The sequence below is a fragment of the Copadichromis virginalis genome, linkage group LG1, assembly GCF_057382275.1.
Source record: "Copadichromis virginalis isolate Kocher_CV1m ecotype Utaka linkage group LG1, C_Virginalis_male_GT1.1, whole genome shotgun sequence".
NCBI lineage: Eukaryota > Metazoa > Chordata > Actinopteri > Cichliformes > Cichlidae > Copadichromis > Copadichromis virginalis.
In genome coordinates, this window is record NC_140618.1 from 38508648 (window position 1) to 38533323 (window position 24676).

The following is a 24676-nucleotide window of genomic DNA, read 5'->3' on the forward strand; positions in this document are numbered from 1 at the left end:
TGGTGTGGCTCTGGATTCCAGGCTGACTGCAGGTGAGGTTGTGGGGGTGGGAGCAGACACTGTGGTGTCGAATCTATTGAAAAACAGATTCAACTCGTCGGCTCTATTCTCACCTCCCTCAGCTCCCCTGCTGTTGGTTGGCCTGAATCCAGTGATGGTCTTCATGCCCCTCCACACCTCTCTCATGCTGTTCTGCTGGAGTTTCCACTCCAGCTTCCTCCTGTAATTGTCCTTAGCCTCTCTGATCTTGTCCTTTAGTAACACCTGGACCTTCCTCACCTCCTCTTTGTTGCCCCCTCTGAAAGCCCTCTTCTTGTTGTTGAGGAGGGCTTTGATGTCCTTAGTCACCCACGGCTTGTTATTTGGGTAACAATGAACAGTCTGAGCTGGAACAATGGAGTCGGTGCAGAAAGTTATGTAGTCTGTGATACACTCAGTAAGCCCATTGATGTCCTCGGCGTGAGGCTCACAGAGTGTTTCCCAGTCGGTCACCTCGAAACAGCCCTGTAGTTCCGCTATTGCCTCCTCTGACCACCTCCTAACAGTCCTGGTGGTCACAGGTTCCCTCCTCACAATTGGCACATAGCGGGGGGTGAGGTGAATCAGGTTATGATCTGACCTACCAAGTGGGGGGAGGGAGGAGGAGCTGTATGCATCCTTGACGTTAGCATACAGTAAGTCTAAAGTTTTCTCTCCCCTGGTGGGACAGTCCACATATTGTTTGAATGTTGGTAGTGTATTGTCCAGTGATACATGGTTGAAGTCACCCGAGATCACAATAAAGGCACTCGGGTGCTGAGTCTGTAGCCGAGCTATGGCAGAGTGGATAGTGTCACATGCAGCTGTGGGGTTAGCAGAGGGCTTTACGTCTACCAACAACTGCTCACACTGCCAAACCAATTCACCGGACAATTATATTCACGCTCTTTGGTTCTGTCCACCAGTTCAGAGGTTTTGGCGTGAGATATGTGAAGACTTATCAAAGTGTCTGAAATGTAACATTCCAACTTCCCCTTTAGTGTGTTTGTTGGGCAGCTTAGAGCACTACAGAAAAGAATATAGCCCATATGGTTTTCACTGCCCTATGCATAGCCAAGGAAACAGTCCTCATGAACTGGAAAAATAAAAATAATCTTAATTCTAACCAATATAGAAATTATCTATTAGATTACATTAGTCTTGATACAGCCTCTGCCACCACATCAGATCAATTGCTCTGGGCTCCTTTGATTAGCTCCATCACCTAGTGGGGGTGGGGGGTCATAGTTTAGTCCCACCTTCGCTGTTCTGATTGGTGTGGGGGTAGGGACAGGCTTGGGGCGTCGGGGGGTTCCCCAGGAGGCATCTTCCTTGGAGGACTTAACCCGGGTAAGCGGTCATGGCCTATTAAGGGCTCTGTTGGCTCTTAGGTGACGGTTTCCTCGTGGCTGCGTGCAGCGGGGCTAGGGGAGGGTCTGTGCTGACGGACGTGGGTTACTGACCTGGTAGCCTGGCTGCCCCTGGGTGGGTCCGGGATGGGCGTGAGGTTCTGGGGGCGCTCCGTCTCTGGGCTGGGGCCCTGGCTGGGCCTCGGGGGCTTGGGTCCTGGTTGGTTTGTTGCCGGGGTTGTGGGCGGGTGGGTGTATGGGGGCCCAGTCCTGGCGCAGGGTGCCGGCGGTGTATCAAGCCACCTGGGGGGCTCTTCAACTGTTGGGGGAGATTGTCACATCTTGCAGGAGCTCTCCTCTCTTCAGGAACTCACTCTGCAGGAGGGGGAGATATAGGAGAGGTGGAGGAAGATCTCAGCCTGGGCGTCTATTGTCTTGTGTAGTCTGGAAGATGAGTGGATGATGGGGTGGGTGCAGTTTTCTCTGAGGTGGGGTCGGGTGGGTTGTCCCGGGCTCTGTGGGGCCGGGCAGTGCTGCTGCACTGGGCCCCGGTCCAGATGGGCCTGGGCCCCCTTTCCCTGGTGGGTTGCAGAGTATGGGGGTGCCTACTGGGGTCAGCAGGGGAGCTGGCCCCAGGGAGGGGTCACTTGCCCCTCCCTTCCTTCCCTCCCCATCTCCAGCTGCCTCCCTCTTCCCGCTCCACCGCAATCACCCACACATGCAGGGCCTTGGGGTAAAGATGTGTCACCAGGGTGCAAGGGAGACATCCCCCCCTCTGTCCCCTTCTGGCTGCCTGTGCCTCAATTTTATCTCACAACTTAGACATTCACATTACTCACACTCTCATAACACATACATATAGGATCTTGGGGGTGGGCACGCTACACGGAATCCAAAAGACCATCAGGGCGTACACCTCACCCCTGGCGTTATTGTCCACCTCTCAATTTTAAATACACGTAGACACTGAGGGCTAGCAGGAGGGACTATGCGCTTACCTGCTGCTCTCTGGCAGGTAGCTTCATGCCCTCCTGGGTTTTAAATGCACCTTAGAACGCACATGCATCAACACTACATATGAGCGGGTGGAGGGAGGTTTGGAGTCTTCACACACCCCCGTTCTCTGCAGCCTGCTGGAGCGGGGCGGCTAGGAGGAGAAGTTGGCTGTCCGATTGGGGTCTGGAATGTGGGGCCTCCCTGCTGCTGTGATTGTGTGTACAGTGTCTCTCTATGTCTGTCTCCACGTTGGGTGAGTGTTGAGTAATTGCATATGAGAGCATGAGGGTGGGAATGGATGTTTGTATCTGTGTGTGCCTGTTTGTCTGTGTCCATATGTCAGGTTGGGTATCAGACGCCACCTCTCTGGGGACATCTCAGGTCCTCCAAGGTATGGAGGCCTTTCTCCCCCCCCCCACCACTTCCCCTACCAGTGGCAGACACCCTCAGACATCGGTGCGTTGGTGGTTCTTTGTGTCCGGGGTGGGCGTCCAGGTACACACCGGCTCACTCCTTGGTGGCTGCTTGTCGGGGCCTGGAGCCTGGGGCTCACTCAGGCCACTTCGGGGGTGGGGTGCCCTCGGCTTCTCAGCCTGGAGCTCGGTCACTCTGGCACCGCTGGCTGCTCACGGAGCTCACGGGCACGTCACTGCAACCACCCCCCCCTGACTTCCGCTCCACAGCTGCTGAGTGACCCCTCATCTGGGACTCTCCTCAGCTCTTTCTGGGATAGTGGCGCGGCTGCCCCTCTGTTGGTCTTCCTTGGTCTCTTGTGTTCAGAGGGCCTCTGGATGTCTGGAGTTTTGATCTCCTCCATACCTGCTTTATGTCCTGGTGGACGGGGCTGTGGCCCCCCCACACCCTCTAACAGATCATTACATGAAGAACCTTTTAAAAACAAGCGCGTTCATGCTCCCAGGTGTACACATGGGTGGTCACACACACAAACTACACCCTTTTGGCTCCTACCTCAAAGCACACTGTGCGCTGTCGATCTTACATGCTGTACAATAATGTTTAATATTTAGTATTTACTGTTATATTCCCATATATCATAGTGATGTTGTTTATTATGTTGCTCTCGTTTTCTTCTGCTTGTTTTCTTTTTTCATTCTCAACAGGTGAAATTAAAAAAAAAAAAAAATACAATAACATGTAATATTTAGTATCTACTGTGTTAGCCAGTTTATTGTGATGGTATTGTTTGTATTATGTTGCTCTTTGTTGTTTGTTTTCTCTTCTGTTTTCTTTTTATCTCCATACAGGTGATCCAGGTGTTTTGTTTGTTTTTCTTCTTTTTTTTCTACCCCCTTTCTCACCATCTCTTCTCCCCTCTATTTTTCTTTTTCTCTCTCTCTTTCTTTCATTCTTTCTCCCTGTCATATCCCCCAGTCATGTCTGTCTTTAAAAAATGAAAATGAAATAAATACATAATTATAATAAAGGTCAATCAAATGGACCAACATGGCAAGGCCATGATGATCCACTTGGTAAAGTAAATCCACTTGGCATCTTTCTTGGCCTTCAGACAACAATTCTGATGGCTAAAGATCCAAATGGGACAGACAAAAAAAAGAAAAGAAAAAGAAACGGGAGCTGGAAGCATGTAAATACAATAATAACCACTGCAGCCAAAAAGAGTGCCTGATGAGTCCAGTTGTAAGTAAGCTATTAAGACTCGACTGTACATGGTGTTCGTGTTTTCCTCTGAAACAATAAGTTCAGTTGGAGCAGCCTTTCAACGCCTCTCTCTGTCTCTCGCTAGCAAAGTTGACCCAGACAACAAAGTAAGGCTAGTTTTCGGCTACGCGCCCGACGTATTAGCCAGAGGTCCCTTTACTACGGTTCGGAGCCGCGGACCTGTTTTATATACGCGCGGAATAGTTTTCTATACGAGTTGTGGTTGCTCGTTTTCCTTTTGTTTTGCTTTGTTCATTTGTCTCTTTTAATTCTATTTTGTTGTACTTTTTCAACATGTTCAAAATAAAGATTCAATCAATCAATCATTCAATCACTGCAAAAAGTGCAGCCTTACCTAATGTCCACCTACTGTTACTCATTTTATATTAAGATTTAAACATCTAGTTGGTATGTCGAGTAGCCTTCAGTAATAGTAATAAATCACACAGCAATAGTACATTCATGTAGTTGTAAAAAGCATGATAATATATTAAGTAATCCAAAGTATTCAGAATACGTTACTTGAGTAACATAACGGAATACGTTTCAAAATACATTTTGGGGCATGTAATCTGTAATCTGTAGTGGAATACATTTTAAAAGTAACCTTCCCAACACTGCTCTTGTTTATCATCAACAGGAACACAGTGGAAAGAAACTATATCATTCGGATTATCTGCATTGGAAGGAACTACTTCCTCTTCCGCCTTTCATAGTAATGTGCGAAATACGGCTGTATAAATGTGTAGCAGCCCCTGGCATGCACACTCACAACAATGGCTGAACATAAACGGAGTCATGTGTGGGCGTATTTTACCTCCACAAACAGCCAAGACGTGGTTTGCGATACATGTGGCAAGACAGTGAGGTGTTGTGGCAACCAGAGATGGGCAGTAACGCGTTACTGTAATCCGATTACTTTTTTCAAGTAACGAGTAAAGTAAGGGATTACTATTGCAAAAACGGTAATTAGATTACCATTACTTTCCCGTAGGAACGCTGCGTTACTGCGTTACTAAAACCGTGATTTTTTTGCGAGAATGTCTCATGACAGTGACGTAAGCAAGTGCGACGTTCGTGAAAACAGCTGCGTGTAGATCAACAACCGATCATATATCGAGTGCGGGAGAGAGTATGAGCGTGCAGCATTTAAAGCTTGGAAGTACTGACCTTACTTTGAGTTTGATTCCATAAAAAGTGACAAAAACATTAGCGTACCTTGTGCGTGGGAAGAAAACTTCTTTTTACAGCGAAAAAAACCCCTAAACTTCCAAGCAAGCACCGAGTGCGCTACGACGTAATGTGAAATTCACAGAGAAACTCGCGGATTCTTCCACTGACCACTGCGGCACACCTGCAGTGGCGCTCCTAGCCAGTTTGGCGCCCCCTCCCCTTCACACACACACACACACACACACACACACACACACACAAAACATATTAAGGATTGTACATTAACATAAAATTGTTGTACACACACACACACACATATGAAGAAAGAGAGAGAGTATGCATAGTATGCAAACGGCTACCAAACAGCCATCATAATTCGTCATACAATGAGAACAGTACGAATCAACAACTGACAATGACTAATTAATATTAAAATCTGTAACATAATGTATTGTTTAGAGTTTAGTCTGTTACTGTTGCTATTTTTACCATTTCTTCTGTAACTCACATAATTTCCTTAGGGATTAATAAAGTATCCTGATTCTGATTGTTTCAGGATGACCTGCCATTATCCAATGACACATCTGCTTACCTGCATCTTTTGCTCGTTTCTCCTCCTCTTCTTTCCTATTTTTCTAAACTGAGCACCTGATGGCTTTGAACTTTTCTTGTCCATCTTCCATTGGTTTTAATTTTGCACTCCAGTATGAACACCCATCTCAACCCAAGGATCACCACAACATGATCTAACACACCTACACCTTAGTTCACAGATTAACTTTGTCTAGGGTGCATTTCTGAGATTTCACACAACCCAGGATTCAAATCATGAATACATAATGGGTTTGGATTTACAACATTATAAATGAAATGTGCTCTATTTGGAAGCAGCAAGCCCCCCCTTTCGACGGCTTGTATGTGAGACTTTAAATCATCAAACTGTAAATTTTAAATTGTTATTGATCCCTTTACCCCTGGTCCTAAAGTGTATATTTATTTTCTTACTCTTCTTACATATATTTTTTGTTTGCTTGCACTGCTGTAACTGGAGCCTTGTCGTCTCGTCTCTCTATATCAGGGGTCCCCAATCCCAGTCCACGTGGGCCGGTGTCCCTGCAGGTTTTAGATCTCACCCTGGGTCAACACACCTGAATCACATGATTAGTTCATCACTAATCTGAAGACATGGAGAACTGAAGACATGTTGAGAAGGTAATTTATCCATTTAAATCAGCTATGATGGATCAAGGACACATCTAAAACCTGCAGGGACACCAGCCCTCGTGGACTGGGATTGGGGACCCCTGCTCTATATACTGGACTGTATGTAGCGGAGATGACAATAAAGTTTACTTTGACTTGGCGCACCAAGGGCTCTCACGCTCACTTTTCGTGTATAATTTCGAAAAAACATTGGTGCAAATAATAAGTCTGTATCATAATGTCTGGTATTTTTGTGTATGCTGATTTATTTTTATTTTGTTTTACTTTGCGAGTTGGTTATTAGATGCTGCTCCAGCCGGTCAGAAAATCCCCCGCCGCCCCGTGCTCTCCTCTCTGCACCGCAAACAGCAGGCGCACCTCGCAAACGAAGGGCGTCCTTACTCCCAGCAAATGGGCGATAGAAAACCGATCGGTGCCTATGCCATTCCCAATATGCGCTGGCTGACGTCGGGGCAGCATGAGTACAAGCATTTTTTTTTTTTTTGCCGATGCCCGTGATGCCGCCCCCACCACGATGCCGCCCCGGGCAACCGCCCGTGTCCCCCGTATCTAAAACCGCCACTGCACACCTGCACCAGGGTAAACCTCCGCCTACCCTACTCCTGCTTTACAGGTGAAAATAGAGCAAAAGGACCGCTGAGTCTTTGACTTTATTTATTTTCTGCTGTGTTTTACTTGCATCTATTTGAAAGAGTGAGTGTAAACACAAAAAATATTTTATTTTATGTGCTGGAATGTGCAGAAAATAAGTTTAAATATTATACAAATTTCTTCAAGTCAGAGAAGGTTGCATATAATTTCATTTTTGCTTGATGCATAAAGTTAAAAGATTAAAACTAATAAAACAAGTTTTAAAAAGAGACTTTTCCATTTGATCACATTTTGTATGATGGATTATGCAGAAAAAGTAGAATTGGGCTGAAAGATCTATCGCTTTATCACCTCTTCAGGTTGTAAATCGTGTTTTTAAAAAGTAACTAAGTAATTAATTACTTTTGAAAATAAGTAATCAGTAAAGTAACGGGATTACTTTTTTGGGGAAGTAATCAGTAATTAGTTACTGATTACTTTTTTCAAGTAACTTGACCAACACTGGTGGCAACACCACTGACCTCGTCAAACCCCTCAGAGTAAATCATATCCCAGAATATGACGAGCGTATGTTGAGCAAAACTGAAGAGGAGGAGAGGGACAGGTGCTGCCAGGGCGAGACAGACGTCTCTCACGGAGTCCTCTAGTGCTGCAGACAGGCAACATGCTCAAATGGCGCACAACTTCAGTTGTTTTTATTTCTATATGATAATTCTGCATTACTAAGTGATATACTCAAAAATGGCGCCGGTGAGGTCAGCTGCCGTGCTGGATGCTCTGCCCTAACTTCTCCACTTTTTGCAGTTTTTCGTCACTTTTTGCTATATCTGCGATAATCTTGCATGGGCATCATGCAAAACACACAAATCCGCTACAGTAGAGACACTTTGGTTTCTATTGGTCTGCAATACACGAACATTTCACCATGTTTAACTCCGGACCCAACCTGGCCAAAGGAGATCCTGAGAGAGAACAAAGGACGCGACCCTAAGCGACGGCCTCGAGGTAAAAGAGCCGGCATCAGGAACAGGCTACGGGCTCGCGCACACCGCGCACCCATGCCCAGTATCCTGCTAGCCAATGTTCAATCCATCAAGAACAAGCTTGATGACCTCAGAGCCAGAATCAAGTTCCAGAGAGACATTCGGGACTGCAACCTCCTCTGCTTCACCGAGACTTGGCTGAACCCAGCGATACCAGACCACGCCGTGCAGCCGACGGGATTCTTTTTGGTTTACCGCATGGACAGGACAATGGAGTCGGGGAAGAAAAGAGGTGGTGGAGTATGTTTGATGGTGAACAACAGATGGTGCGACAGCACAAACATCTCCCCACTCACACACTCTTGCTCGCCCAATCTGGAGCTTTTGATCGTTAAGTGTCGCCCTTTCTATCTCCCTCGGGAATTCACTGCGGTCATTGCCTGCACTGTTTATATTCCGCCTCACGCGGACTCGAACACTGCCTTATGTGAGCTACATGAGGCTCTCACATAGGGATGGGTACCGGTGTCCGGTGCCATCATGGCACCGGTTCTGACATAAACGGTAGTAACCAGACCGAAAAGCAGCGCACATTTCGGTGCTTTATTTCGGTGCTTTTTTTTTCCTGAGCTGTGATACACTTCTAGCCAATAATTTTACGTTTCCGAGGATAGTAGGCGGGTCCAGGTACGTGCGTTCTTTTAGAGCAGAGCTACAGATTAAAAATGTCCAAGGCGAAGCGGTCAAAAGTCTGGCTGTACTTCACAGCAAAATATGCAAACTCAGCAGCAACAAGTGCTTTAAGGTGATACCGTGATACTGTCAAAGGAGGTAACACCTCAAATCCGATGAAACACCTGGCGACGCATAGCGGGTTTTTTTTTTAAAGCCCAGAAATGCGCCGTATTTGATAGCTTGCTGCGAGACCTCACACCGAGCGCATCTACTGCGGGTGGGTTGCCTGTTATGCAACATCCCCCAAAAACACGAAGAGGAGAGTCCTGGCCCCTAGCCCTGCCAGTGTAGCAGAAATGATGAGAATGATGATGCAGCAGCAGCCGTTCTTCTCTGCGTGAGTAGCTTCATGTTGTTCGAGTGTAATTTACGTTGAGTAGGCTAACCACGTTATTACATTAATGCATGTAAGGTGAACTAGCAAACATCATCATAGCTACATGCGGCTGTCCTCTTGTTTGATGGCAGATACTCCCTTCACCCTGGCCAAAAAGGCTAAAATGACCAAAGAAAAAGTGGAAAACAGTTAAACATGAGAGGTTTTGGACAAAGTTTGTGTTTTTTTCTTTTTTTTTTTCTTTTTTTTTGCCTGTCCCGTTTGGCTCTTTTGCCATCAGAATTGTTGTCTAAAGGCAAAGAAAGATGCCCAACGGATTTACTTTACCAAATTGACCATCCCAGCCTTGCCGTAATGGTCCATTTGATTCACCTTTTATTGTTTATTTTATTTTCACTTACTGAATACGGGACAGACTTGACTGGGGGAAAGAAGGGGAGAAAGAAAGAGGGAAAGAGAAACAGCTGAGAAGAGGGATGGGGGAGAAGGGCAAAAGACAAAAACCAACAGAACGGGCAGAGAAAAAAAAATGCATATATCGATCACCTGGGTCACCTGCTGAGAAAGAAAAAAGAAAACAATCAGAAGAGAACAAGAGTAATAGAATAAACAACATCACAATGATATATGCGAATATGACAGTAAATACTAAATATTAAACATTATTGTGCAGCACATAAGATCAACAGAACACAGTGTGCTTTGAGGTAGGAGCCAAAAAGGGTGTAGTTTGTGGGTGTGATCACCCGTGTGTACACCTGTGAGCATGGACGCGCTTGTTTTTTGTTTTTTAAAAGGTTCCTTCATGTAATAATCTGCTAGAGGGTGTGGGGGGGCCACAGTCCCGTCCTTCAGGGCATGAAGCAGGTATGGAGGAGATCAAAACTCCAGACATCCAGAGGCCCCCAGAACACAAGAGACCAAGGAAGACCAACAGAGGGGCAGCTGCGCCACTGTCCCAGAAAGAGCTGAGTCCCAGATGAGGGCTCACCCAGCAGCCGCGGAGCAGAAACCAGGGGGAGTTGCAGTGACGCGCCCGTGAGCTCCGCCGGCAGCCAGCCGTGCCTGAGTGGCCGAGCACCAGGCCGAGAGGCCGGGGGCACCCCACCTCCGAAGTGGCCCGAGTGAGCCCCAGGCTCTAGGCCCCGACAAGCGGCCGCCAAGGAGTGAGCCGGTGTGTACCTGGACGCCCACCCCCGGACACAAAGAACCACCAACGCACCGATGTCCGAGGGGGACCGCCACTGGCAGGGGAAGTGGTGGTAGGGGGAGATAGGCCTCCATACCTTGGAGGGCCTGAGATGTCCCCAGAGAGGTGGCGCCTGACACCCAACCTGACATATAGACACAGACATACAGGCACACACAGATACAAACATCCCACCCTCATGCTCTCATATGCACTTACTCCACACTCAACCAACGTGGAGACAGACATAAAGAGACGTTGTACACACGATCACACTCCCCAAGCGTACTCTACAAACCGGGTCTAGGTGCCCTTGCCCCTGGAGGGGGGAACCGCACCCAGACCCAGGTGGGGTTACCCTTTTCCCTACGGTGGGGGGAGGCAGACCGCCCCGACTCTGCAGCAGCAGGAAGGCCCCACACTCCAGACCGCAGTCGGACGGCCAACTCCTCCTCCTAGCCCCCCCGCTCCAGCAGGTCGCAGAGAATGGGGGTGAGAGAAGACTCCAAACCTCCCTCCACCCGCTCATTGTAGTGTTGATGCATGTGTGTTCTAAGGTGCATTTAAAACCCAGGAGGGCATGGAGCTACCTGCCAGAGAGCAGCAGGTAAGCGCATGGTCCCTCCTGCTAGCCCTCAATGTCTACGTGTATTTAAAATTGAGAGGTGGGCAACGATGCCAGGGGTGGGGTGTACACCCTGATGGTACTTTGGACTCCGTGTATCGTGCCCACCCCCAAGATCCTATATGTATGTGTAATGAGAGTGTGAGTAATGTGAATGTCTAAGTTGTGGGATAAAATTGAGGCAGAGGCAGCCAGAAGGGGACAGAGGGGGGGGGGGGGGGGGGTAGCCTCCTCTGCACCCTGGTGACATACCCCTACTCCAAGGTCCTGCATGTGTGGGTGGTTGTGGTGGAGCGGGAAGAGGGAGGCAGCTGGAGATGGGGAGGGAAGGAAGGGAGGGGCAAGTGACCCTTCCCTGGGGCCAGCTCCCCCGCTGACCCCAGTAGGCACCCCCATACTCCGCGACCCGCCAGGGAAAGGGGGCCCAGGCCCATCCAGACCGGGGCCCAGCGCAGCAGCGCCTCCCGGCCCCACAGAGCCCGGGACAGTCCACCCAACCCCACCACAGAGAAAACTGCACCCACCCCACCATCCACTCATCTTCCAGACTACATAAGACAATAAACACCCAGGCTGAGATCTTCCTCCACCTCTCCTGCATCTCCCCCTCCTGCAGAGGGAGCTCCTGAAGAGAGGAAAGCTCCTGCAAGATGTGACAATCTCCCCCACCAGTTGAAGAGCCCCCCAGGTGGCTCGATGCACCGGCGGCAACCCGCTCCAGGGCTGGGCCCCCATGCACCCACCCACCCACAACCCCGGCAACACACCAACCAGGACCCAAGCCCCCGAGGCCCGGTCCGGGTCCCAGCCCAGAGACGGAGCGCCCCCAGAACCTCACGCCCATCCCGGACCCACCCAGGGGCAGCCAGGCTACCAGGTCAGTAACCCACGTCCGTCAGCACAGACCCTCCCCTAGCCCCGCTGCACGCAGCCACGAGGAAACAGTCACCTGAGAGCCAACAGAGGCCCTAACCGGACATGACCGCTACCCCGGGTTGAGCCCCCCAAGGAAGATGCCTCCGGGGAACCCCCCGACGCCCTAAGCCTGTCCCTACCCCCACACCAATCACACTAGTGAAGGTGGGACCAGACTATGACCCCCCACCCCCACTAGGTGATGGAGCTGATCAAAGGAGCCCAGAGCAATTGATCTGATGTGGTGGCAGAGGCTGTATCAAGACTAATGTAATCTAATAGATAATTTCTATATTGGTTAGAATTAAGATTATTTTTATTTTTCCAGTTCATGAGGACTGTTTTCTTGGCTATGCATAGGGCAGTGAAAACCATATGGGAGATATTCTTTTCTGAAGTGACATTATCTAAACTGCCCAACAAACACACTCAAAGGGGGAAGTTGGAATGTTACATTTCAGACACTTCGATAAGTCTTCACATATCTCGCGCCAAAACTTCTGAACTGGTGGACAGAACCAAAGAGCGTGGATATAATTGTCCGGTGAATTGGTTTGGCAGTGTGAGCAGTTGTTGGTAGACGTAAAGCCCATCTTGAACATCCGATGACCTGTATAGTGCACTCTATGTAATATTTTGTATTGAATTAATTGAAGACTGGGATTTCTAATTAGATTAAAGGTTTTTAAGCAAATCTGAGACCAGAAGTTTAGGTCTAAGTTAACTGATAAATCCGCTTCCCATTTTGCAATAGGAAGTGATATTGATTCATCTGTTTTAGAAAGCATTCTGTATATTTTGGATAGTAATTTGGGGGTTTTAAGAGTAAGAAATTGAACCACACTTGGTGGTGTTTGTAGTTCAACTTGACCCGGTTTAAATTTCTTTTTTACTATGGATTTAATTTGTTGATATTCTAAAAATCTTTTCTTGTTGATCCCATATTGTGTAACTAGTCTGTCAAATGAAATAAATTCTGTTCCTTCTAGTATATGTTCTAAATATTTGATTAGTGAAATAGTTTGATTTGATTAGTGAAAAGTTTGTGTTTTTTCCATTGTTTAAGCACTGCTCCCAGCCAAGAGTGATACCATATATGCCCCATAGCTGCAGAGAAGGCTAACATTGTTATCTTTTTACAAAAAACAGCTGACCATGAGAGGTTTTTGGACCAATTTTGTGTTCTCCATTCTTTAAGCACCAGTTTGAGCACCGTTTGAGCACCGGCACCGTTTCAAAAGTACCGATTTGGCACCGGTATCGGATAAAACCTAAACGATACCCATCCCTACTCTCACACATCAACAAACACTTCACCAAGATGCCGCACTCATTGTTATGGGAGATTTTAACAGAGTGAATCTCAAACGGACATTTCACAACCTTCACCAGCACATCAACTGCCCCACCCGGGACACGAGGACATTAGACCACTGCTACACCCCGTTCAAGAACTGTTACAAGGCTCAGCCCCTGCCGGCATTTGGAAAATCGGACCATTCCGCCATCTTCCTCATGCCTGCTTACAAACAAAGGCTAAAGCAGCAACCACCAATCAGGAGGGAGGTCGCTCGCTGGACGGACCAATCGGTGGCCGCGCTGCAGGACGCACTGGATGACGCACTGGATGACGCAGACTGGGACATGTTTTGGTGCAGCTCTGATGACATCAACATGTTTATGGAAGCGGTTGTGGGATTTATCGGGAAACTAGCGGACGACACAGCAGAAAGAACTATCATCCGAACGTTTCCCAACCAGAAGCCGTGGGTGGATAAAAACACCCGCAACGCTCTGAGATCACGCACCGCTGCCTACAATGAAGGGCTTGTCTCCGGTAATATGGACCTATACAAGGCTGCGTCCTACAACGTGCGCAGCGCGGTCCGAAAGGCAAAGCGGAGCTACGGGTAAAAACTAGAGTCACAGCTACGACAGTGCGACTCTAGGAGCCTGTGGAAAGGACTGCGGACTATAACGGACTATAAACGACCAGCTTCTTCAATGATGAATGCCGATGCTTCACTGGCTGATGAGCTGAACACGTTTTATGCTCGCTTCGACGCCGCAGCAATTAAAACAACAAACGGCTGCGCGCGCTCGGAGTGCACCAGTGAAGAAAATGCATTTGTCATCACAGAGCATGCCGTGAGGAACACCTTCAGGAGGGTGAACACCAGGAAGGCAGCAGGACCAGATGCAATCCCTGGCCGGGTCCTTAGAGCCTGCGCTGATCAACTAGCACCGGTGTTCACGGAGATCTTCAACCTCTCCCTGGCCCAAGCTGTGGTTCCCACGTGCTTCAAACAGTCCATTATTGTCCCTGTTCCAAAGAAACAACAGCCCGCTTGCCACAATGACTACCGTCCAGTAGCACTGACTTCAATTGTGATGAAGTGTTTTGAAAGACTGATGAGAGATCACATCACTTCTTCACTTCCTGCCACCATCGACCCACTTCAGTTTGCTTACCGGACTAATCGTTCCACAGACGATGCCATATCTCACCTGCTCCACACATCCCTGAGTCACCTGGACACTGCCAGAGGGAATTATGTTAGGATGCTGTTCGTGGACTACAGTTCAGCATTCAACACAATAATTCCCTCTAAGCTTTTCACCAAGTTGACGGATCTAGGACTCAGCTCATCACTGTGTCAGTGGATCCTCAACTTCCTCACAGACAGACCCCAATCAGTGAGGGTGGGAAAACAAGTCTCCCCCTCCATCTCACTCAGCACTGGAGTGTTTTAAGCCCCCTGCTGTACTCACTGTACACTTATGACTGTGTAGCCACATCCGACACCACCTCCATTGTCAAGTTTGCTGACGACACTGCTGTTGTGGGCCTGATCTCCGACAACATCGAGACGGCCTACCTGGAGGAGATTAGGAACCTGGAGACCTGGTGCCAGGAGAATAACCTCCTCCTAAATATCAGCAAGACTAAGGAGCTGATCGTGGACTTCACTACAAAGCAGGCGAGGAATTACAAACCCCTCATCATCAGTGGCACGCCAGTGGAGAGAGTGGACAGTTTCCGATACCTGGGTGTCCACATCACTCAGGACCTGTCATGGTCCTGTCACATCAACACCCTGGTTAAGAAAGCCCGTCAGCGTCTCTTCTTCCTCAGAAGACTTAGAGACTTCCATCTGCCACTGAAGGTGCTCAAGAACTTCTACTCCTGCACCATCGAGAGCGTCCTGACGGCAAACATCTGCACCTGGTTTGGGAACAGCACCAAGCAGGACAGACGAGATCTGCAAAGGGTGGTGCGCTCGGCAGAACGCATCATTCAATCAGAGCTCCCTGACCTGCTGTCCATCTACACCAAGCGGTGCAAGTCCAAAGCTAGGAAGATTATGATGGACCTCTCCCATCCCAACAATGGACTCTTCTCACTGTTGAGGTCTGGGAAGCGCTTCCGCTCCCTTAAGGCCAAAACAGAGAGAATGAGGAGGAGCTTCTTCCCCCAGGCTATTCGGGGCCTGAACCAGGTGTAGGACTGGACTCTACCAAACACGTCACTATAAGACTGGACTCTCACACACGTCACCACACGCACCACCACACATTTCCTATAATCCTATAATTTATAATCCTTATCTTTATAATCTCTTCTGCTATTTGCACATTCTTTACTGTAAATTCCTAAGTTAATTTGTAAATTTTTGTAGTAAACTGTAAATTGTAAATATTGTAAAACTTTTCTTCTGTCATTTAATGGTCGGGCATTGTACAGCTACAAGCATTTCACCCCCATGTCATACTGTGTATGGTTGTGTGTGTGTGACAAATAAAATTTGAATTTGAATTTGAATTTGATAACATCAAGTAATCTGATGTCCTGTAATCATTATGAATCTATAATGTGAAATACAATAAAAGATACAGTAAAAAAAAACAAGTTTTTGTAAAAAGTATCGGTATCAGATCAGTATCGCCGATACCACCCTGAATTTTACGTGGTATCGGATCGGAAAGGAAATCAGTGGTATCGCACATCACTACTTGGTAGTTGTGGATCAGTCCATCAGGGTCCCTCCCCTGGCCGCCGCCCAGCACACATTGCACCCGACCCCTACAGAACCTCCTGTGGGTGGTGGGCCTACAGGAGGGTGGGCCTAGATCTCTTTTTCGTCCTGTGCCCAGCCGGGCCCCATGTACTAAGTCCCATCCATCAGACATTCACCCTTGGGCACCCTTCCCGGGCCTGGATCCTGGGTGGGGTCCCGGTAATCCTATCGCGGGCAACGTGAACAGTTCCCTCAATCTTTTTCTCATAGGGGGTTTGGATTGCTCTTTGTCTGGTCCCTCACCCAGGACCAATTTGCCATGGGGGAACATACCAGGGGACAAAAAGCCCCAGACAATATAACCCCCGGGACACACAAACCCCTCCACCACGGCAATTCAAGAAGGGGAAGATTGCAGCATAAAAACATAATTGGAACTTTTTCTGTGATATTTTTATAACTATTTTTCTTATTCTTATTAACAAGTCTTCTGTGCTGTAGAGCTCCATTCTTACATAACAATTAAAAACACAATGGGTGCCACTTTTCCAGTAAATGACAAATACTCATTTGTTTTAACTCATTCCCTTATAAATATTATCTGCTCAAAAAAACAAACAAAAAAAACCTAGTAAGAGCTTCAAAAGCAGTTTTATCCAGTGATAACAGATACAGCAGCCAGCTGTTTTTAGGAAGTAACTGAGCCATTACAAACACATAACCATATATTTGTTATATGCACATCTTCAGCAAAGGCAATGAGCCTGGATGGGGAACGCAGGAAAAGAGAAGTTAGGAAGGACAGAGAGTAATCTACAAGCTGACTCTTCATTCAGTTTCTTTGTTTCACAACATTTACAGACTTATTGCTTGTTTATTAGCAGACATAGTTTAGATCTGATAAGATATAATTGTAACAGAAGTAAAATAATCTAGACCAAAAAAAGAGACTCTCTGGGCTGAAAGATCTATCGCTTTATCACCTCTTCAGGTTGTAAATCTTGTTTTTAAAAAGTAACTAAGTAACTAAGTAATTAATTACTTTTGAAAATAAGTAATCAGTAAAGTAACGGGATTACTTTTTTGGGGAAGTAATCAGTAATTAGTTACTGATTACTTTTTTCAAGTAACTTGACCAACACTGGTGAGAGGCCACAATAAAATCATTTATAACCTTTGCTAGCAATGTTTCTGAAAACTGACTGAAACTCTTTAAATAAACCATTCCTCTGTATGTAATCAATTAGCTGTATATGGGGCACCGTTTGTAAAGTGAAACATGCTGAAATTAACGGCAATATTTTTCCAACATTTAGCTCAAAACCTTACAAAAACGTGTTTTTTCAAGTCATTTTTTACAACATTTTATTTTATTTTAACTTTTTCTATTTAAAACAATTTTAAATGTTAAATCTAAATATTATATTTATATCTAAATGTTAATTGTTAAATCTAAATATTTAGCTAACATGCAAATTTATTGTCCGGATCAACGGAAATACCAAAATAAAAGCTTTACAAAAACCTCTGGTGCTAAAGTGTGCCGGTAGCGGTCAGGTTGTGTCTGTTCTCCCCTGATGGTCACTTTTCAATGCCATGAGCTGCTTCACAGTTCATAACATCAACACACACATATAGCTTTGGGGCGCAGGTTCATCAGGCAGATGGTGGTGGGGGCCCCATTCATCCCTTCATTGCTGTCTTCTCTTTGAAATTTATCTTCAACTTAGGCTACGTCCACACTAGCCCGGATAGATTTGAAAATGGCGTTTTCAGTCGTTTTCAAAGAGTTGCGCGTCCACACTAAAACGGCCGAAAACACTGACGTTGCAGTTCTGCGCCTGCATGAAACGCAAGAAGACTCGACCTGCGTCATTTCCCCATTTGCCGAAATGGCAAGAGAAAGCACCAAAATTTTTCAAGTGGACTGATAATGAGGTGGAGTTGTTGCTATGAGTCACCAACGAGTACAAGGTTTCCAAAGCACGCGAGAACATCGACTGCCATCTTGGATTAAGTGGTCACATGACTGCATCATATGACCAACATGCATCATCGTTTTCGAAAGTCTGTGTTTTAGAGTGTCCACACTGCGACGGGACATCTCAGTTTTGAAATGTATGCGTTTTCGAGAGCCTTTTCAAAACGCTCAGTTTTCCTTGGGGAAAACGCCGTCTCAGTGTGGACGGGAGGCCAAAACGGAGAGAAAACGATGCATTTTCAAACGAAAACATATTAGTGTGGATGTAGCCTTAGACACTGAGGGTCTTGGGGTCGGGTTGGGGGAATCAGCACTTCTGGGTGCTTGTGTTGCAGGCACCTGATCTCAGCTTGTACCTGTGCATGTTTGTGTTCCAGGTGTTGTATGTTTATGTTTCGTACAGGTGAGGCAGTTGGCAATACATTGTTTATTTCTATTTGTGCTCTTTATTACGTCTTCCCCAATCCCCACCCCCACTTTTTTGCTGCCTGTCCCGCCTTAAATACTGTCATACTGTATACCACTTGTAATGCAATAACTGGAGAAATGAGGAAATAAACTCAGGAGCCTATAGAGAATTTATAGAGCTGATCTTGGAAAAGCAAAATGTGTTTGGCACAACAGCACATCCAGATCATAATTCTGACTGTGAAAGCTGCCAGACAGGACAGGATAATAAAAAGTTCTGTTCTCCTTTTCAATACAATTCCTTGTGCATTACTGTCATGTATTCATACAAGGACCTCCCAAGGCAGGCAAGGTTAAATTTAAAGGATGATTTAATAAACTTTAATTAGATTAAAAGGGTTTCTTTGCACTGCTTCTTCAAAGCGCACAAAGAAAAAGTGAGCTTTACCTTTCATGGCTGAGGAAAATCTGTTTGAAGTCAAGATGCAGACTCTGGCGCTCAAGCTCAGTGAATGTTAAACAATGAACACAAACAAGGTCTGCTTGTCCATCCAGCACACACCGAAAATCTGTCTCCTGCTTAAGTAACAGCCAGCTGATCAGAGGATTGTCAGCAGGTGAGTTCATTACCACAGGTGTGCTGGACTGAAGGGTGGGAAGCAGAGAAATGACCACCTCGTAAACACAAGGTGTGGTTATCTCATATATATGCACACACACATGCGTGCTGACACAGAGAAGAAGAATAAAGAGACAGAGAATAGACGATTGTGTTACACTCCTGCTTATTTTAACGCAGCCTGTGAGAAGGAAAGTTTTCCCTCTTGTGGGAACATTGTGATTTTAGCTTTACCAATAAAGTCAGCACACTTTTATTAATATTACATGTGCTCTATGTGATTGGTAAGTGTGAGGGTGCTGGGGAGCATCTCCCTCACTAAATGATGTACGCACTCACAGTGTCTAATAGGAAGTTTTGATTTTGTTATGCTTTTGTTTTGAAGTCCATTAACTTCTCTCTCTCTTGAAGTCAACTTCCTGAAGGCCTTAGTCATGGAGTGCACACATGATTATGGCCTAATGATGTTCACCTGAAAGGAGTGTTCCAATCACCCACTGATAGTGGGTTGAACCATCTGATGAGAGCTGAGGGTGGAGTGGGTTGAATTTTCAGTTTGATTTGATTTAGTTTGTTGGGATATTGTTTAGCTAAGGGGTGTTTTGTAATCAGATATTTGTGAGGTGTATCAAAATAACTGCAATGTTTCACTGTATAGGTTTTTGTAGCTGGGTTGTGTCGAGGTGGGAATAGGGCTGCTCAATTAATCGAATTTTAATCTAAATTACGATCTGGGCTTTCAACGATCATTAAAAATGACTGAGCCGATTATTAGCACCTCCCTCGTGCTTTACTCTCGCGCTGCTCCGTGTGGCAAATCGAGCGCACCTCTCTGCGTTTCGAACACGCGTCACAACAATTAAGAGGACCCGAGGGAAGCTCGAGAAAGTTAAGCAGAAGTTATTTGGAGAGGAGAGTGACTACCGTTGGTTGAAAAGAGAGGTAAAAAAAACTTCAGTGGTGTGGAAACATTATGGGTTTGCGGAGTCAGACGTGGATCAAGTAGACATAGTGTGTAAACTTTGCTACAGTGTCGTAGCTGCACCACAGAGCAACACTGCAAAGTTCACTAAACACAGATGTTTACATTTTTCATTTATTTTTTATATTGCAAACATTTGCACTGTTATCAGTATTTGCATTGCATTTTATATTATTTTTGACAATCTTTTAAGCTATTATTCAATACATTGTTATTGTTAAATAAATATCGTCAAATAATCGAGATCTCAATTTCAGTGAGAATAATCGTGATTATCATTTTTGCCATAATCGAGCAGCCCTAGGTGTGAAGACCTTTTACATTTTATTGGTGATGGTATGACCAGCATCTATTTAAGGAGGGGTTTGTTGAGAGGCTCGGGTGGTTTTATTCCCAGATGTGTTGCTGGTGAGCATGACAAAAAACCTCTGTACCAGAAAAAAGAGAGAATATATTCAAAGCTTTGATTGATTGATTGATTGATTGGTAATTTATTTCAACATGTGAACAATATACAAGTACATTTAGAAAAGAAATAAGAGAGAAAAAAATACTATACAAATTACATACAAAAAACCATTCTGATTAATTTACATGTTGAAAGGGAGTGGGAAGAATAGAATAGAATAGAATAGAATTCAACTTTATTGTCATTGCACATGCACAGGTACAGGGCAACGAAATGCAGTTTGCATCCATCCACAAGTGCTTAGTGATATAGATATATTACAATATATATTAGCAATAATATAGATATGTAAGTATATTACAGAAATGGGTCTATTATGTTATAATGTACACGGTATGAAGTATGTTGTGAATATTCTATAACTATAAGTATGTACAGGCTGTAGTGAGTACAAGCTATGTACAGGCTATGAACAGGATATAAATATGAAAAACTATACAGAATATGAAATAAATAACTTTACAGGAATCTGAGATATACAGCTATACAGAAATGGGAACTATGCAAGTTGTAAACAGTTGTAGGGTTAAAAATTATCGTATGTACAGAATGATTGTTTACACAGAGCTATACAGTAGTGCAGTTAAGGTAAGTGAGGGTGTGGATAATTTCTACAGAGGCTATATAAAGTGCTAGTGGTTGTGAGTGGTGGTTCACTCCATGTTATTATTGTGTGTTTGAGGGTACAGTTGTCCATTGTGTGTGTGTGTGTGTGTGTGTGTGTGTATGTTCAGTCCATGAGTTAACGTGGGTCAGATGTCAGGAGGCAGAGTTCAGGAGTCTGACAGCTGTGGGGAAGAAGCTGTTCCGGTACCTGGTGGTCTTAGTCCGGAGGCTCCTGTAGCGCCTCCCAGAGGGCAGGAGGGTGAAGGAGGGGGGAAGAAGTATACACTTATTTAATCCCACCCCTTTGCCATAAATTATCAGTGAATATTTAGTCAGCTTCCTTACTGATATAATTTGTAATAAAAATAGTGAACAGATTTCTGATATACTATATACTATAATATCACATCATGAATTTTTTGTTTGTTTGTTTGTTTTTAAATAGAGACATTCACTTAATTTAAATATTTTCCTTTTCTTTATAGATCGAGAAGATCATATTTTTATAACTCTTTTTGAACAGTTTTATGCTTGGACATTGCTTTAATTCCATATTCAGTTTGTTCCATAGTTTCACTCCATGAACAGAAACACAAAAGCCTTTTCTTGTAGTACGTACCTTCATTGTTTTGAAGTTACAAAAACCCCTTAAATTATAATTTCCTTCTTTCAAAAAAAACATACTCTGAATATTACCTGGCAGTTCTTTATTTTTTGCTTTGAATAGAATTTGTGCTGTTTAGAATTTCACTATATCGTCAATTTTCAATATTTCAGACTGCAAAAATAGTGAGTTTGTATGTTCCCTATAACCTGCATTGTGGATGATTCGAATTGCTTTTTTTTGAAGAGTAAAAAGTGAATGTAATGTGGTTTTATAGTTATTGCCCCAGACCTCTGCACAATAGCTTAAGTATGGTGAAACCAGTGAACAGTAGAGAATATGAAGTGATGTTCTGTCGAATACCTGTTTTGCCTTGTTTAGTACTGCAATGCTTCGTGATACTTTGGAATTAATATATCTTACGTGAGCTCTCCAGTTAAGTTTTTCATCTATTATTACCCCCAGAAATTTATTTTCACTGACTCTTTCAATATCAACACCATTTATTTGAATCTTTGCATTTGTATTTAAACTACTATTTCCAAATAACATCAGTTTAGATTTATTCAAATTTAATGATAATTTGTTTTTATCAAGCCAGAACTTCACTTTACTTATTTCATTAGTCATATCCTCCAATAAATTCTGCAGATCATCACCAGAGCAAAAAATGTTTGTATCGTCAGCAAAGAGAACCATTTTTAATACTTTGGACACTTTACAGATGTCGTTAATGTACAAGTTGAAGAATTTTGGACCCAAAACTGACCCTTGGGGTACACCACAAGCAATGTCCATACATAAGGAGCAACCACCATTTATTTTCACAAACTGCTTTCTGTCACTTAAGTAACTCCGGACCCAATCTAAAACTACCCCTCTGACACCATAACGTTCCAGTTTTCTTATTAATATATCATGATCTATAGTGTCAAATGCCTTTGTCAAGTCTATGAATAACCCAGCCACATATTGCTTTTTGTCTATGGAATTTGTGATGTATTCTATTGAATCTAATAGTGCCGATGATGTTGATCTGCTTGATCGGAATCCGTACTGACTCTCAGTGAGTAGTTTATGTTTATCTATAAATTTTTCCAGTCTGTTTTTAAACAGTTTTTCAAGAACTTTTGAGAATTGAGGTAGTAAAGAGACAGGCCTGTAGTTTGTGAAATGGTGTTTGTTTCCAGATTTGTATAGAGGTATAACTTTTGCTATTTTCATTCTATCTGGAAATCGACCAGTTTGAAATGATAAATTACAGATGTATGTAAATGGTTTTATAATAGCCTCAATGACTCTTTTAACCATTATCATATCAATATCATTACAATCCAAAGATTTGTGATTTTTACATTTTTTGACAATTTCAAGAACTTCATTTTCATCAACGGCTGTGAGAAACATAGAATATGGATTTCTGTCAATCAGTGTATCGGGTTTTTCCTGTGCTTTCCCAGGATGAGTGATTGTTCTTGCTAAATTTGGTCCAGCAGTTACAAAGAATTCATTGAGACTATTTGCCACAACATCCATATTGTATTCTTCATGGTCATTACAAATGAAATACTTGGGATAGTTCTTTTGTCCAGTCCCACATTTTATAACACTGTTCAGGATTTCCCATAATCTTTTATTATTATTTCTATTTATATCTAATTGCTTCTTATAGTGTTCCTTTTTACTAAATCTAAGTATATTAGTTAACCTATTTTTATATCTTTTGTATCTGATTTCAGCATCTTTAGTTCTCGTTCTTAAGAACTCTCTGTATAGAGCATTTTTCTTTATACATGCATTTTGCAGACCTTTTGTTATCCATGGACAGTCCATATATTTCTGTTTCCTACTATATTGCTTTATTGGACAGTTGGTATTGTACAGTAATGTAAATATTCTAAGGAATTTATTATAAGCACTATTAACGTCCTGTTCCTGATATACTTCACCCCAGTTTTCCTTCAATAAATCTTTTTTAAATGCATTCATTCTTTCTTCTGTTCTTACTCGTCTGTACTCTTTTTTACTGTCCATTTTATTGATCTTGTAATTCCTATCATAGATTGTAAAAATTGGAAGATGGTCACTTATGTTGTTAATCAGGAGTCCACTTACAGTCTTATTTTCAATGTCATTTGTAAAAATGTTGTCTATGAGAGTTGCACAATGTGATGTAATCCTGGTAGGTCTAGTAATTTTAGGGAATAGGTTCATACAGTGCATTGTGTTTATAAATTCCTCAGTGGTTTTATGTTTATTTGGGTTTAGCAAATCAATATTGAAGTCTCCACAAATGAAAACTTTTTTGCGAGCTATTTCAATAAATGTTTCTTCTATCCAGTCTTTAAATGTCTCAATACTACTACCTGGAGCTCTGTATATACAGCTAATGATTACATTTTTACTTTTTTCTTTACAAATTTCAACTGTAATACATTCTAGTACATTATCAATCACCATCGTCATCTTTTCCACCACATTAAATTTCAAGGATTTGTCCACATACAAGGCCACTCCTCCTCCTCCTTTGTTTCGCCTAGTTATAAATGTGAATTCATAACCCTCCAGTTCAAAGTCTGTTCCTTTTTCCATATTGATCCAAGTTTCTGATAAGGCAATGACACTAAATGGATGTGAAAACAGGTTAAGATATTCTTTGATATGACTAAAATTAGCATAGAGACTTCTACAGTTAAAGTGGATAATTGATAATTTATTCTCAGTTTTAATCCTCTGATTGTAGTCTTTATTTGTATAGTAGCAGCTAGGGCTGGGCCATATTATACCGTTCACGGTAATACCGGTATAATGTTAGGCAACGATAGGAAAATGAAATATCGCGATAGAATGGGAGTAAAACGCGCATGCGCAGTGCCTTTGTTTTCATACGCACATGGCCGATTGTTGAGTGAAACAGATGAACCAGAATTGGTTTGTAAAAATGGTGCAACTTCAGTGATGTGGAACTGGTTTGGTGTTTGTCCGTCAGATACACAACAAAGCACATTTTTTTGCAGAACATGCAAGCGGCCGTTGTTATTGTCATATTTGTCGGACTAAGATGCTCTTCAATCTGGGAGTAATCTGGGTCCTAAACTCCGTATACTTCAGGTCAAACAACACTGCAGCATCACTTAGAGTTAAAAACTGTCTAAATTCTTTCATCTTTAATA